At 39.4% G+C, this 17,252-nt stretch overlaps 1 protein-coding gene across 1 annotated transcript in view; it reads right to left on the bottom strand.

Annotated features, from left to right (window-relative positions):
* The window catches only part of LOC126456777 (E3 ubiquitin-protein ligase UBR5), a 342,260-nt gene that overhangs the window by 283,573 nt on the left and 41,435 nt on the right, over positions 1 to 17,252 (bottom strand). The window lies entirely within an intron of this gene.

Below are 17,252 nucleotides of genomic sequence, written 5' to 3'. Positions count from 1 at the left end.
TAACATGTAGCTCAAATAAATAAAGCACTGCTTCTTCTTAAGCTACTTAAACAGCACAGATAGGGAAAACAACCGTGTGTGTGTGTGTGTGTGTGTGTGTGTGTGTGTGTGTGTGTGTGTGTGTGAAAATGGTTGCTATGAAAGAACTGCCTGGACAGAAGAATGCGGTGAACACTCTTCTTGTTGAGCCCAATATGCGTAACTATCTGCACTGTACATTAAATTTGGTCTTGCAAAAACCACAGACGAACGTCACATGGGTGCACATACTTGCAATATAAGCTCCCAAGGAGCAACAAATAAATATTTGCAAGATCACAAATTAGAGAAGTACTTGGCTATTACTATTTCCTCCAGAAGTCTTGTATTACATGTTCCCAGAACATTTGTGCACTGTACAGGAGAGTCATAGATTTCTCTTGCAGATGTTTACAACATTCCACGTTAATGCGGCAGTAGTGGAACAGTCTATTTGAACGGTCTCTTAGCACTGTACTGAACATCGACAACAAAAGATTATTCTATATTTCTATGCACAATGTGTCATTGAATACAGCCTTAAAAATAAGTAAATGGTCTAGCATGAGTTCACACAGGTTCTGGACCATACTTCATACTACTGAGACTCATTTATGAAATAGGCTGTGGAAATTAGAAAACTCTAGTAGAGATAAAGGCGAAGCACTCAGTTATTCATGGTAGTGGGCACATAATACTGAGAGCTGCACAGGACTACATTCCGTATAATAATAAACAGTGATGAAAAAACAGACATGGCTGATGATCTTTCAACAACAATGTAATGTCTGGTTGCAATGGGTACCAGTTTATCACTTACATGTGTGTGATTCCGTTACTTCTTTGATATTAAATGGCTTTCATAATTAAGTTAATGGTGAATGTTTTACAAATCTCAGACTTTTACATGGAATTAATGCACCGAGAACATTTACTGGAACTTTCTACGTTTGTTGAGTAATGTTGAGAAAAAATGGTGTAGCTGTCTTTCAAAAGTACTTGCACGAAGATTTTTGGCAACCGTTAAGTGATAAGATCATCATTATATTGTACACAAAGTAATGTGATACTATCACTCAAACCACATATCTTGGCCGATGATATGGATATCTTTCACGGTGGCCTCAGCACTGTTAGTTACAAATAGAATTAGATTATTAATTAAGAATAATAGCTTACAACATTCGAGTCTCAACCAGATTAACAGGTTCCACATCCTATTATTATTAAACACACTAAGCACAGGCCATAAAGTACACTAAAATCAAGATAACATTTCACATCAGTATAGCAATGTTTTACAAGTAATTTATGTGGTTAGAGAAATCATTTCGAATTTTGATATTTTTAAGATTTAACACGAAGTATTCATGCATCCATCAACAAATAAACATTCATACTTTAAAAAAAAAGGATATTTTTGACGTACTGTGAGCTAAAACCAAAAAAGTATAGGTGTTGCTAACATGGGCAATCTAGAGTGCTCGATTCACGGCGATATTTGAGAAAAATGAAGTTTCTGTTCCCATTGTAATAACAGGTCTTCATGAAGACAGTCTTCCAAAAAATACTGATTCATTTCTACATGACAGTAGACGTTTGTGTCACTCAAAATTATTTCTAAAATCTGTGATAATGGAACAAATATATTTACAATACGAAAGCTAAAATATCCTGAAATTTGTTTTCAGACCACTAAAAACATAGTTATGTCAGTAAAAGCAAAAATTCTGCTATGAAATTGTTGATAAATCCAAATTTAAATACTGGGCCATTCATGGCAACTGATCTTATTTCGGAAAAAGTTCCCACATGACCATCATGGAATTTACTGAAATCTTGTGTGAACATTCACACATGTTCCCAACGAATATTGGTAAACTTTTACTTCGAACAATTTAATACTTGCACAGATACAGTGATTTGTTTGACCCCATAGTGCAGATGTCAATAGTTCCCCCTTCAGTTTTTGTCAACTTTGAGACATAATACCTCCAGTAATATTTTCTTAAAAGAAACAGAATTAGCCCAGCTTTTTAAACTTTCTGTGTTCTCTTACGCGAAATATCCTGAGCAATTTGAATATGGATAATCTGAAGCAAAATCGATCAAAAAAACAGATGCTGAAAGAAGTGAAGTTTAGCTTTTTATATCTGCGGACATAATTGACACATTCAGTGACACAAGCAAGGCTATCACACACACACAATCACAATCTCTGGCAGCTCTGACCAGAATGCAGATGTCAAGCAGAATGGAAGCAGCAACCTGGAGGGGCCAGGGCCAGGGAAGAGGAAGGGATAACAGTTGCGGGGGGAGGTGGGGGGGGGGGGGGACAATTTGTCTGGTGGAGTGTGAAGGGACTATACTGCTGATTGGTGCAATGTGAAGAAGCTGTGGAGCAGAGAAGTGAGGAGGGGGAAGAGGGAGTGAAAAAGGAGAGGGGTGAGGAAAGACGATCAGGTGCATTGGCAGAGAGCAGCACACAAAGAGGATGGGAGACAAGAACGGGGAGAGGTTACAGGTTACAAGGGGTGGAAACCAATAGGTGGAGGGTGTGGGGACAGTGTGTTACTACAGGTTGAGCCCCCAGATAATTTTGGGAGTAGAGAATGTGTTTTAAGGATAGCTCTAAAACTGTACAGTTCAGAAAAGCTGGTGGTGGAGGGGAAGAACCAGATGGCTCAGCTAGTGAAGCAGCCATGGAAATCAGTCATATTATGTTCAGCTGCATGTTGTGCCACAGGGTGATCTATTTTGTTCTTGATCATGGTTCGGCAGTGGGCATTCATTCTAGTGTAGCAATGCATGGGGTACCAAATTTATCATAAAAGTCCGTAAATTACTCAACTGATAGTATTTTTCAGTACAGGTATTTTGTTCATTCCAAGCAAGTATCAATTCATGACATCATCGTCCCGACACGAGTTGACAGTAATCTGAATCCGTTTTAGCAGACTATTAGTTTCTTTCACAGGATAAAATTTTATTAATTATGAAATACAAGTTCTTTAAGTTTATTTAGAACAGGAAATGTTTGGTTAGTAATTGCATGCCATAATTTATCTGTTTAATATAAAGGTATTTTGATTTTTGTATGCATTTAAAAAGTGTGAATTTATGTGCAGCTTTTACTCTTAGGCGAGTTACCACTTAAAAGTGCTATAAGTGCGCATGTACAGTTCGCTGACCTGTGCGGTGAATTTCATATAGTGATTTTGAGTCGAATAGAGACAAATCCAGTTTCATTTAGACTTTACGTGAGATACACACATCATGTTATTACAAAAAGACGTTTAGTCTATCAGCGAAAATTGAAACTTGCACGCTCGATTTGAAACATGTTACACGCTAGCGCGTGATTGAGGTTTCCAGTAAATCGCGTACAATAATTGCAAACGTGCTTGGACTTAATGCACGAAGTTTGAAATTACTTTTCGAGACAAATACTGATTTTTGATAAAAACGAACCGAAAATTTATTCAAAATATCTAGGTTCTGTTTTAATTAGGACACATATCACCTTGTTGATCACGTTGTTTAGCAATACGGTAATGCAAGTGTAGTCAAGCGTTTGGCAAAATCCAAGACGCTTTAGTTAATGCTCAGTTTTTACATCACCCGAAACTTGAACAGGATTTTTACACTGCCACTGTTGGTTCCTAAACAGGTCTAGGCGCTTTGCTTTTCCAAATGGACAATCCACAAGATATGAATACCATTAAGATTATAGTATTCGCAAGCAGAACGCTCTCTAAATGTGAAAGGGCATACGGTACCACTGAGTTAGAGGCACTAGCTGTGGTAAGGGCCTTAAGAAGTTTAGACATTTTGTATATGGAAAAAGAATAACCACATTTCGTGACCATAAGGCTTTGCCTTATATTTTAATGAGAAGAATGTTTCATTCAAGGTTAACCAGATGGGCCTTGTTACATCATCAAGAATATAACATTTCATTGCAATATATAAAAGGGAAATACAACGTTGTAGCTGATGCTCCATCTTGTTTGCCTAGAAGACAAGATAATGAAAAATTTGAGGAACAGACTTTAGATTTCAAAATAATAAATCTTTCTATTGCATTTTGTGAGAAACAAATTTCAAAGTTGTGTCACAATATGTTGCAGTTGCAAGAACAAGATCCCTATTGGAAACCTACCGTATTTACTCGAATCTAAGCCGCACTTTTTTTCCTGTTTTTGTAATCCAAAAAACCACCTGCGGCTTAGAATTGAGTGCAAAGCAAGCGGAAGTTCTGAAAAATGTTGGTAGGTGCCGCCACTAACTTCTGCCATCGAATACATGTAGCGCTACACAGGCATGCTTTGCAGGCACAAAGATAAATACTGGCGCCAAAACCTCTGCGTCAGTAAATAAATTAAAAAAAAAAAAAAAAAAAAGGTGGTAAACGAGCACTTTTTCTCCGCTCCGAGTTTCGACCACTACATTTTCGTACATTATCCAAAGAAGTAAATACAAACTCCGTATTGTTCATCTTCAGATGTTGCAGAAATTCAATGTACTACGAAAATCCGACTGGAAAGACTGTTTGGGATGTTTGTCAATATGGCCAACTCTACGTTCTGAATTTTTTCCTACCTGTGAGAAGTGATGGTTGCTAATAGGAACCTGATGAAATGTAAATCACATGCAGTATTCTCTTCACCATAAGAATAATACGAATATAAACATTTTGCCATGTATTCTTTCGTGTTTGCTGCTATCTCATTTAAATCCTGTCTGCCTAATAAACTACGAAACTAGAGTGAGACAACAGCAAACGCGGAAGAATATACGTATCGTGTCATGTTTATATTTGTATTATTCTTTTGCCTAGTAGTGATACAGTCAGAAATGAACCACGGCAACTGACTAGATTTTTAAATCTAAGATTACTCTAATTTCTGTGTAGAATTTGATGTACTAAAGAAGCGGCCGCAAAGATTTTCAAACGGAGAAAAATTTTCACCTAACTCTCATTCAGAACATGTTCTATCATACGCGGTCTATTATTTGGTTCTTGTTGATCATTATCAAAGAAAGCAGCAGTGTAAGTAACAACAAATAGCATTCTCTTGCCATTGTTTCGCTAATGAGACGATTCCTCTCTTTTTTTTTTTCCTTAATTGTAAGCGGCTTTAGCGTGCACAAAAGCAAGCCATGCCGTGAGCGGCGACAGGCCGTAAACACGCACTATCAGAATGCGACAAACAATGCATGACACAGAACAGTAATGCATTTTCAGCTTAGAGTGATGTAAACACCTATTACAAAGAAAACGGCACTTATCAGATCAAAGCAAAATAAGAAATTGATTCAAACCAGACGAAGCACGTGAAAAAGGAAGGGTACGCTTATAAATACGAACGGAGCGCCTGATGCATAGCAATGGCTACCTGGTAAAGCTTAACTGCTAAGCTTACGACTCGAACCAAACTACTGTAGCTGTATCGTCATTCATTCGAACTAAATTGTGTCTCATATTACAATGGACCAACTTTGTTTCGATTTGGAGGTGTGGCCTAAAACTTTTCTCTCCCCTTGAATTTCGAGTCTCAAATTTCAGGTGCGGCTTAGATTCGAGAAATTTTTTTTTTTCCCTTTATTTCGGGTCTCATTTTTCAGGTGCGGCTTAGATTCGAGTAAATACGGTATTCGAGATGTAATCAGCCAAAGAGCTACAAATCATTCTGGTAGTCTATATACTTTACAATCTAATATATTATTTCAAAGAAAAACTCATACCAAAGCATGAAAGTATGCATTGCAAAGGAGCATCTGGAATCTTTACTGTGTTATACACACACAGTGTGGGGACACTTTGGATCTTTAAAATGCAAAGCCAAGTTAGCCCAATATTGCTACACCCGAATATAGAACACTTGGCTAGGAAAAAATAGCACCAAAACAAGCACAGGTGAACAATACTCACAGTATTTATGATGAAGATGCAAATCTGCACAATAAGGGAAAAATGCACAAGCAAATCTGTAGCACACTTTCTATAACAATAAACCAGCACTTGACAGTTGACGAATGAAACCTTTTAAACACAGCGGTATATCACGATACACACATCTGCGAGAGTACTGCCAACCTGTAGTAAGCAACTTCAAGCCTTAAAACAGACAACAAATGCTGTAATCCAAATTTCAAGGAAATAATCTTTATTGAACAAATTATGAAACACATTCGCCAAACAACTGGAAGAATTGAGCGGTCCAGAATTATGCATTTACTTTGTTTCTCTGTTGACAAAACAATATCAGGTCATGACACTCGCTCCATACACACTCACAAGACACACTGTGGAGAAGCAGAGATGATATTACCAGCTGATATGTCATCCAACCAAACATTGTACTTGGCTCATTTGAAAAGCAAGAAAGAAGAAGATGACAGAGCCGACTATAGCTGCATATACGGCTTGGTGGAGGTCGCAGTTCTATCCATTTTCTATCGGAACTGGCTGCAATGTGTGTGTGTGTGTGTGTGTGTGTGTGTGTGTGTGTGTGTGTGTGTGAAGTGCATCATGTCCAAAAGTGAAATTCGAACAAATTCACTGACTTTTGAGGACTCATTTAAATGGGCCATTTCTGCTAGACCCCCATTTACAATTACTCATGTAAAATTTGATATAAAGTGTATTACTAAAATGTAGACTTTCACGGCCGGAAATATCATGTCCATTATAATTATCCGGGCTGTTATGCCGTGGTCGGTTGACGAATTTTGTCTCAATTCCCAACGTTTTGTCTCCAACTGCGACTGCGGGAGACATCTTCAAGGGGATCCGTAGGTCAACAGAAGGTCCAACATACCCACTGGTTCGCTACTGACTGCCGCTGAATTCCGTGTCCGCGCGCTCCAGCACCGCGGCGTGACGTCACGTGTTTTGAAAACGTCGGTGCAATTCGCCGTTGTCCGTCGCCGTTGATCGCCGTTGCCATCACCCAGTAGTGGAGGGGTGGTACACATCTTTAACACTGGCATCCATATGCCGTTTAATTTCACGCCCTCCTCCTTTTGGTTGAAATTATTTGGGTGTTTAGCGATTTCGATTGCCTCCCTGTAGAGCCTTTCGTAATATCCGCTTGTGGCCGCTAGTACTTGCGTCTCCTTGAAACGAAAATTGTGGTTCCCTGGCTGGAAAGCATGCTCCCCAACAGCTGATCGTTCTGTTTCTCCTCTTCTACAATTTCCCTTGTGCTCTTCCGAACGTTTAGAAACAGTTCTTTTAGTGGTACCCACATAAACATCACCACAGCTGCATGGGATCCTATACACTCCCGCTTTTTCCAATGGTTTGCGAGCGTCCTTGGCAGGCTTAAGGTATTCCTTATCTTCCTGGTGGGCTTGTAAATTACGAAGATGTATGTAAGTGTACGTTACAACTTGTGGTATGAATCTTGGGATGGCTGAACTAAGGTACAACAGCACAGTACACAACCCTAGCACGCTCCAGTGAATCCTGCAAAACGTCTTCGATCTTATCACAACATTACAGATTGGGGGGAAGTGTAGCGATACAAGGGGTACCAAATTTGTCATAGAAGTCCGTAAATTACTCAACTGATAGTATTTTTCAGTACAGGTATTTCGATCATTCCAAGCAAGTACCAACTCGTGACGTCATCGTCCAGACACGAGTTGACAGTAACCTGAATCGGTTCTAGCAGACTATTTGTTTCTTTCACGGGATAAAATATTACTGATTATGAAATACAAGTTCTTTAAGTTTATTTAGAATAGGAAATGTCTGATTAATAACTGCATGCCATAATTTATCTGTTTAATATAAAGGTGTTTTGATTTTTGTATGCATGTAAAAAGTGTGAATTAGTGTGCGGCTTTTAGACGAGTTACCACTTAAGAGTGCTGAAAGTGCGCATGTACAGTTTACTGACCTGTGCGGTGAATTTCATTTAGTGATTTTGAGTCGAATAGAGACAAATCCAGTTTCATTTAGACTTTACATGAGATACACACATCAAGTTATTACAAAAAGACGTTTAGCCCATCAGGGAAAATTGAAACCTGCATGCTCAATTTGAAACATGTTACATGCTAGCGCGTGATTGAGGTTTCCATTAAGTCACGCATAATAATTGCAAACATGCTTGGACTTAATGCACGAGGCTTGAAATTACTTTTCAAGACAAATACTGATTTTTGATAAAAACAACCGAAAATGTATTCAAAATATCGAGGCCCTGTTTTAATTAGGACACATATCACCTTGCTGATCACGTTGCTTAGCAATACGGTAATGCAAATAATTTCATTCATCAGAACAATTTGCGATGTAATAAGTCCCATTACACATACAAACAGTTACACGGAATTTGCTGATCAAATGAGAATATAAGTGTTCTTTTCCAGAAATGCCAATAAACCAGTGGCTTCAAAAGTTAAATTACCAACTGCTGCGTAACTTCATTGGTATTGCCTTCCACTGACAAACACTATTCTTATTGATAAATGAACATTAATTGCCAGTAGATTTTGAGTATTCATGAACACTGCCAAGCAGCAGTTCACCTCACAACCAGTAATAAATGCCAATACAACTGAATGGGAATCACTTCATTAAAACAGAGCAATCAGCTTCCAATTCTAGGATAAACTGTACCAGGTGGAATTATTAAAAACTTGTGGGAGTGTAAGAAGGTTTATCTGAACACTTCTATCACACATCATTATTTCACATTAACTGGGCAGATTATTAGTTGGAAACGAATTCACCCACAACAGATTGTCCCACGCCACTACCAAACTTTTATCGTGACTTCACAAGAGATCTCAAGAAGCCGGGATTAAGAAACAAGAAAAGAAGAGACATTGGTAAACTGGGACAGGTTGTTGGTAGCCACACCAACAAAAAAAGCTGTGCAATGATTGCAGGCGAACTAGTATATGACATGGCTGCTTTCACAGTTGGCCCAGGCTCTGATGGGGTAGGATAAGCCTGTGACAGGACTGGAATAGCAAGTGCTAAGTGGTTGGATTGGGCAGGTCTTGTGGCGAATGGAACACCACTTTCTGAGGGGTAGGATGCCCATAATTACATGGCATGATGATAGGTAATAAAAGCCCTGGCAAAGGATATGGTTCAATTGTTACAGGCCGGGATGGAACTGGGTGATGAAGGTGGCATTCCTTTGTGGGATGGTTCTGGGATGTGGTGGGAGGATCTGGGGTGTGATGAGAAACAGCACAAGAGATCTGTTCGCAGTCTAGGTCTGGGGTGTAGTGTCTGTCTGTGGAGGTCTTGGTGAGACACTTAGCATACTGGGCATGGGTGTTCTTGTCACTGCGGATCCACTGCCCTGGGTGGTCAGGCTGTATGGGAGGGACTTTATTGTGTGGAAGGGATGACAGCTGTCGAAGTACACATACTGTTGACAGATAGTGAGTTTAATGTGGACAGAAGTGTGGATGGAGTCATCACAGAGGAGGATGGTCAGCATCCAGGAAGATAGCACACTAGGCTGAGGAGAACCAGATGAGCCAGATGGGAGGGAAGGTGCTGAGGTTGTAACATGAAGGTATCATCAATAGACCTGAAATAGACTAAGGGTTTGGTGTTTTGGGAAGCTTGGAAGGTCTCCTCTAGATGGCCCACAAACAGATTGGCATAGGAAGGTGGCATGTGGGAGTCCATAGCTGTACTGCAGATTTCTTCGTATACTTTCCCTTCAAAGGAGAAATAGTTGTGAGTTAGGATAAAGTTAGTAAATTGTATGAGGAATGAGGTGGTAGGTGGGCACAGGGATGTTGATGTATAGGGAGCTGATGTCAACAGTGAGTAGTAGGGATCCAGGAGGTACAGGGGTGGGAATGGTGGGGAGTCCGTGAAGGAAGTGGTCAGTATGAAGGAGGTGGTCAGTATGAAGGAAGTGGTCAGTATCTATGATGTGAGAGGCTAGATCAGGGGCAATTGGTTAGAGGTGTTGGTCAATGGGACCAGAATTCTTTCAGCAGGAACAGAATAACCAGCCACAATGGGGCATACAGGACTGTTGGGTTTGTGGATTTTGAGGGAGCATTCAGAAGGTGGATGTGCAGAGTATTTCTCCCCAACCCACCTCACCTCACCTCACAACCTATTGACGCTTCACCTGTCAGCAGTCTGCACACTCCGCCAGACAGCATACCGTTGTCCCTTTCCTTTCCGCAGCCCCTCCAGATTGCTGCTTACGTTCTACATGAGAGCTGCACTCTAGTCCAAGTTATTGGAGATGGATGTCATATGTGCCTGAGTTGTGCTTGCTTGTGTGACTGAATGTGTGTGCAATTCTTTTTCTGTCAAAGGCAGTGGCCAAAAGCTGATGTGTTAGTGTCTTAGTTGTACCTGTCTGCAACTTAACATGTCATCTTTAGGCTAAGTAGCCATCTACCTTTACTTTACATTGTTAATTTTAATATAAAATACTGTTTACTTTATATTGCTGCTACCGAACCAAGAGCACTGACACCTGTGGCAGATCAAGGTGTGTATCTCAGTATTGGTGAACAGCAGAAATAAAGACACCTGAGACAAACTAAAACTGCTATCCTCAGCACTGTCTGTTCTGTGTCAGGAGCGGATATAAACAGTGTCAGTTCTCCATGTTAAGGCTGTCAAATAAAATTTTAAAAAATCTAAAGTCAATGGGATACCACAGCACACATGATCTCCCCAAGAACGCAATCATGATGGAAGAAAGTTATTACTGGTTGTGAGGACCAAAACCCAAGGTCCAGGATGGAAAGGCACACAGATAGCAACAAAGCCTCGCAAGATACCAGCTACTGAACCTATTGTTGCTAACAGCTGAAGAATAAGGTGAAGATTGGCATCTGTAATGTGGAAACCTCATTGAAAACCAATAATTTAATTTATTCGTAAAAAAGGAAATGAGAAAAAAACAAGATTACTGTGCTCAGAGAGCATGAACCAAAACAAAGGTAATAGTGGCATAGTCCATATCAATTCAGGCTAGCTAGGAAAAAATCTTACCTTTATAGTCTCTAATGTTACTGAATTTAGCATTTGTTGAAATGAAGGACTAAGTAAGAAACAAGTATTTTTTCCTTCAAAAACATTTCTGATCTGAGCTACAGTCCTCCAAAGATGACACTGCACATACCATTTTGAAGATGTGAATTTTGGAAAAGATTTTAAAATGCTGTATCTCTGGAACAGTTCTAAATATTTTGTTGGTTTTATTTGAAAGATAACTGCTTTATTATTACAAATAAATCCTGCATTTGGACATACCTGTCAAAGTTCTTTTACTATAGCGTTTTGAACTTTTTATAATTTATGGAAATTTTTTTTTCTCAAAAATGCCAATCCATAAAATTTTGATTTTTTCTGTTGTCTAGTGCCATGTAATTCTACATTCCCTTAAAAGGAGAGCTTCCACCTTTAGGCTGAACAGGTTTTATAAACAAGTGAAATTTTTGCCATACATAAAACCTGTTTTATTACCACATTATCACATAACAGGCTCATTAGAATCAAAACCTAGCCTTATTTAACATAATTTCAGTTTTGAAAGATGAATAAGAGACTCATTTTTCAAGCTTTTTAAATGGTTCCAAAATGTATGTGAAAGGTCCAAAGACTTAAAAGGTTTCAATTTATACAACTTCTGTGGACTCTGTTTTGTACTGAAATCATCAAGTCAATGAACTAAAAATGTGTTCCACTGCTTCAGTATCTTCCTTTGATATAGAGTGATGCCTTCCTGTTGAACCAAGAGTAACTGGAGCACTTACAATCTCCAAAACATTGTTAACAGGAAGTGAGCTCTGATGACGTTGTTGGTGTCCTTCAGCTGGATACCAATATCCAGCAGCTGGTCCAGGTGGCAGCATAAAGTTCCAAGTTGTTGGCCAAACAAATGAAATTTCTTCTTTCTTGCTCTTTAAAGTGTGTGCAATATGAGTTCACTCATCACTTTGGGTCCAAAAATGTGTCTTCTGAATTCCTTTCACAGGAGTAATTTGTTTGGACCTTCCTTTTTTTTTTCTGCTCACGGAATTATTCGACTTCTTCTTTGGACAAAACAATGAGGGCTGTGGATGTGTACGATTTCATGACTCTTGTAAAATCCTCAGCGTTCTTAATCGCAGCTGTATTTGGTCTGGAAAAATTATGTTTTGTAGCATGGTGCATCAGCAGGCCTAGTACACCATCACAAGGCCCCTTCCCGTGACCAGCAGCACTGTATACCCAGTCAGTTGGCACAAACGACTTACTCAGTTCAAACAGCTGGTAACGATTTTTAAAATGACTAGGAACACCTTCAGAAATCATGATGATTTTCTCTGCCTCTGTTTGCAGTTGAAGAATTTTGGGAATTGCTAGCAAAGCAGGTGCTGAGTAATGACCCGTGTCATCACTTATAACTGCAACACTTGTGGTCTTGTTTTGAAAATATGTCACTCCTGTAAAAATTGAAACCTGGTCATTACTCCAATAATACCCTTGTACTTCTTGTGGGAGAATTACAGACCAGTTCTCAGCAAAATCACAGTGAAGCACTAAACATAGTTCTTCTACACACCCTTTCACTTCTACCATGTGTTGTTGTAATTTCTTCAGATGCTGGTGTGTCACTGCTTTCACTGACCATTTACCAAGTTCATCAATGAAACTGTCAAAGGCAACAGTTTTCTTAATTAGTTTATTTTCCTCCCCTGTCGCATATGCAATTTCTGCAGAGTTATCTGCTATGTCTCCCAGGCCAAGTGTCTACTGACAGTCCTCCCTTTCCTGGGCAGTCACCACGTTCTCTCGCTTTATGTCACAGACTACTAATGACTTCACACACCCAACCAAGGTGTCATACGTCACGTGCGCCTGTAAGTTCTTCAAAGTTACCACACAAAGTTCAAAATTCGCGCAGTACACACATAAACAGAGAACTCTAGATGGGTGTGGAACTACCCCCTTCGATTGCAGATCATAAATTTTTGATCTTCCAATATGTGAAGTTGTATAGTTGCTCTTATAAATAGCAGAAATTTCTTTAATACTGAGAGCCATGTACCTCTTAACTTTCACAACTTTTAGACCTTCTTCTGTTACAGTTATAGTGTCTTTTTTGTTGGCACTCTGGCGAGAACAGTCCTATTTATCTTCCAGATAAAATGACTGCAATTTGAACTTGAGCTGCTTCTACAGGATGACCATAATAGGGATCTGGTCTTCCAAAGACTCCTCTTACAGATCCCACATTTCTTAATTTGTCTACCATGTACTTTGATACTGATGGAACATGGTTCAAAATTGTTTTCTTTGCAAATGTCTCTGAAATAATAGTTAAAAACTTGCACCTTTTTACTGTAGAATGCCCATATTCAACATCTGAATTGACATTTGTGAAAAATTCCTGGCAAGAGGTGCAAGAGTGCTTTGGTTCATTTTCTTCCGAAGATGGAATTTCTACTTTCAAGAGCGTGGTAAGTTTTGCTGTAGTGTATTCATCCATAGCTTTAGTAATTTCTCTGCACTTTCTTGATACATAGAGCTTATGACTCTACCACGGTTTCTTAACAGGACTAAAATCCACCTCCGTAGTCGACAGATTCACGGTATTTAATTCTTCCTCTATTGATCTTCATCTGCACCATGGGAGGCTTCGTCTTGTTCAGATACTATCATTGTTGTTATTCTGTCAAAACATTTAGAACACGAAAAGTCATCACTGGAAACATCATCAATTTGAAACAGAGACTTCAAATGAGAACATTTATTCCCAACCTGAACAAAGTCTGTTTTTTTGTTTGTCTTATATACATCACTATCTTATGGATATGCAAACAGTCAGCACACTTCACTCTCCTGTAGCCCCATTCAGGAAACATTTCAAACAGTCCTTTTCATAAGACACACTGCAACTGTGTCGACTGGCAAGCTCCTCACAAAACACAGAACTCACTGGATGGTCTCAGATTTCTTAGAAACCTCTTCAGTAAACAAATTAGCACAGAACAACTACAATACAGACACCTGCAACGAACAACCACAACAAAGAAACACAAGAATCCAAAACAAAGTGTAAGAAATATCTGCAACAAAGACAATAGAAATAAACATTGTAACAAAGAAGTTAGTAAGAAACAACTTTGGTGAAGACATACATTACCCCTGAAAGTTAAAAAAATGATTTTTTAAAAATAAAAGCTGCCCAACTTAAAAGTGGAAGCTCTCCTTTACAGAGAATATAACATGGTACTAATTAAAAGAAAAAAAATTACATTTTCTGTATTGGCCTTCTTGAAGAAAAAGAAAGAAAGAAAGAAAGAAAGAAAGAAAGAGAGAGAGAGAGAGAAAGGAAAAAAGAAAGAATTTTTTGTAAATTATAAAAAAAATTCAAAAGAACTCTGACAGATATGTCCAAATGGGGGATACCACTGTAATCATAAAGCAATTATTCTTAACAAAATATTTAGAACTGTTACAGAGATACAGCATTTTTAAACAAATTCTGAAATTCACATCTCCAAAATGGTGTTTGCAGTGTCATCTTTGGAGGCCTGTATCTTGGGGCAGGAATTTTTTTGGAGAAAACAAATAATGTGTGTTTCTTTCTTACTTCTGAATTTTAACATATGCTAAATTCAATAACATTCGGGACTACGAAGGGAACCCCCTGCCTGAAGTGATACGGATTATGCCTGGCAACTTCTACACAAAAAATATTGTTTTACACAGCGTGAACAAAGGAGATGGAAAGAATGGAGATTATAATGAGTGTCAAACTGGTCACCATTGCACCAATGAGGAGCTGTTTATGGCAAAAATTAGTAGTGACCAGCTTAGTTACTTTTGATGAATGCATACAAGATCTTATCGAAAGATCTCTCTCAACTCTCATAGGAATTATGGTGACAGGTAAAGGATGTTGTTGGCACCAAAGTAAATGTCCAAACACTCGTGGATGATGCAGGAACTTAAACTGATGTTAGGAAAGCAAAAGCAGAAATGTTGGATTGTTTTCACAGGTTTCTTTATCCAGGGGTACTGCTCCAGTTCAATTCTCTTACAGTAAAGATAAATGATGTAGTTATTAGTGTCAGTGTCAGTGATAAACAGCTGACATCGCTAAAACTGAACAAAGCTCCAGGGCCCAGTGTAATCCCTCTCAAATTTCTTATGGAAATTGAATCTGAGTTAGCCTCTCTTAACCATTATATATACTATAGATAAATTTTTTTTAAAAAAAAAAACTAACTTTGCTTAGCAGGTGGAAGAAGGCACAGGTCACACTCATCCGAAGGCAGGCTTGCAGAGGTGAGCAACAAAACTATCATGCAATGTTACTGATACCCATATGTCATAGAATTGCGAAACATATTCGGGATTCAATAGTAATAGGGTGTCAGAGTGATCTTGAAAATGTCTTTATGTGGAAACTAGTTGTATAACTAAGAAGAGTTCTTCATTCAATAAATTTATTGCTGGTTGCTCTATGAAGATATACAGAACGGACTGATTGTGAAGAAACTTCTAAATCTGGGAAGAATATGTACATATATAACACCTAACATCTTCATCATTACAGAGAATTCAGTGACAAGAAGGATTAACGTATCAATCATAAATACAAATGGCACAGGACTCACATTCACCGAGGATGGAAAGTCTAGACCAGGCTGTTCCAACAGAGCTCCAGGGAGCCGGAGCGCTCCGGAGCGCTCACTGCGGCAGCTCGGAGCCCGCTTGGAGGGGGAAAGCGAACTCACTGCCCCCTGGCCGCATGCAGCCGCAACTGACGCAATAATCTGTGTTCAATGCCGGCTATGACTAGCCGCGGGAGCCCTGTAGCTCTATTGGAGGATACCTTTCTATTCATTGAGAGGGATGGTCGTCCGCAGTGTATTGTATGTCATACAGTATTTAATTCTGCGAAGAGGTACAATATACAGCGACATTATACATGTCTTCACGCAGCGCACTACGATCAGGTAGAAGGCGTTGCACGCAAAGAACTGGTAGCCAGTCTTAAGAACGACGTACCAGGAGACGTAAGTTTAAAAACGGCTTCGTAATACGGAGGGTATCAAAACGTGCAACATAGTTCGTGTTCTGTAATGCGTTCATAATTTTCGGGTGAATGAGAGCGGAGAAACACTACTGAATCTGCAATTCGAGCAAGCTACAGGGTCGCTCACATCATTGCGACGAGTGGCAAGCCGTTTTCGGTGGGACCTCTCGTAAAATCGTGCATGGTACCTGTTGCAGAATATTTATTTCCAAGGCAGGTGCAGGCAATTGAAGAGGTTTGCCTGTCGAAGCAAACAATGTCTCGTCGAATCTGGACATGGCAGCGGATTTAGAGACAGCTCAGGAATAAGGCGGAGAGGTTTCTTGCATTTTCTCTAGCGCTTGACGAAAGAACTGACATATCGGACTGTGCTCAGCTTGCAGTCTTTGTGCGTGCTGTCGACATGGAGCTGCAAGTAACTGAAGAACTCTTGGATGTGGTACCACTCGATTACACCGCAACAGGCCGTGACATTTTTTAAGCTGATTGTGAATCAGTGGACAATATAAATTTGCCGTGGGATAAGCTCCATTCTGTAACGACAGAAATGATCGGGCGTAACCAAGGTTTTGCTTCTCGTTTGAAAAATAAACTTGGGGACGAATTCGGGAATGACATTTTGACTCTTCATTGATTTATTCACCAAGAGGCACTGTGTGCTGAAGTAGTAGAGCTGGGTGGCGTAATGAAAGATGTCGTGAAGTGTGTGAATTTTGTGCGGCGTCACGGTATGAATCATCGCCAATTCAAAGGATTCCTGAAAGATATGGAAGCGGAGTATGGGGATATACCTTACCACAGTACTGTTCGTTGGCTGAGTCGGCGAAAAGTTCTTGATGTTTTCTTTGCGATTCGTGAAGAAATATCCCTTTTCCTCGAAATGAAAGGGGAAGAAATGCGTTGTCTGAAAGATATAAAATGGACATCAGACCTGGTGTTCCTAGCTGACATAACTATGCAACTGAATAATTTAAATCTGTCATTGCAGGGCAAAGGGCAGCTAATCGTTGACATGCACGACCAGATCAAAGCGTTCGTGGAAAAGTTACGTTTATTTGATAGGCAGATGAGTAATGGACATTTAATGTTCTTCAATCGTCTCGCTTCTTTAAAACTAACTGAAGGTACTACTTTCGGCGATTATCAAACAAAGTTAAAGCAGCTCACCACGTCGTTTGAAACACGATT

Source organism: Schistocerca serialis, chromosome 2, assembly GCF_023864345.2.
Source record: "Schistocerca serialis cubense isolate TAMUIC-IGC-003099 chromosome 2, iqSchSeri2.2, whole genome shotgun sequence".
Taxonomy (NCBI): Eukaryota; Metazoa; Arthropoda; class Insecta; order Orthoptera; family Acrididae; genus Schistocerca; species Schistocerca serialis.
This window is presented reverse-complemented; position numbering and strand designations above follow the sequence as displayed.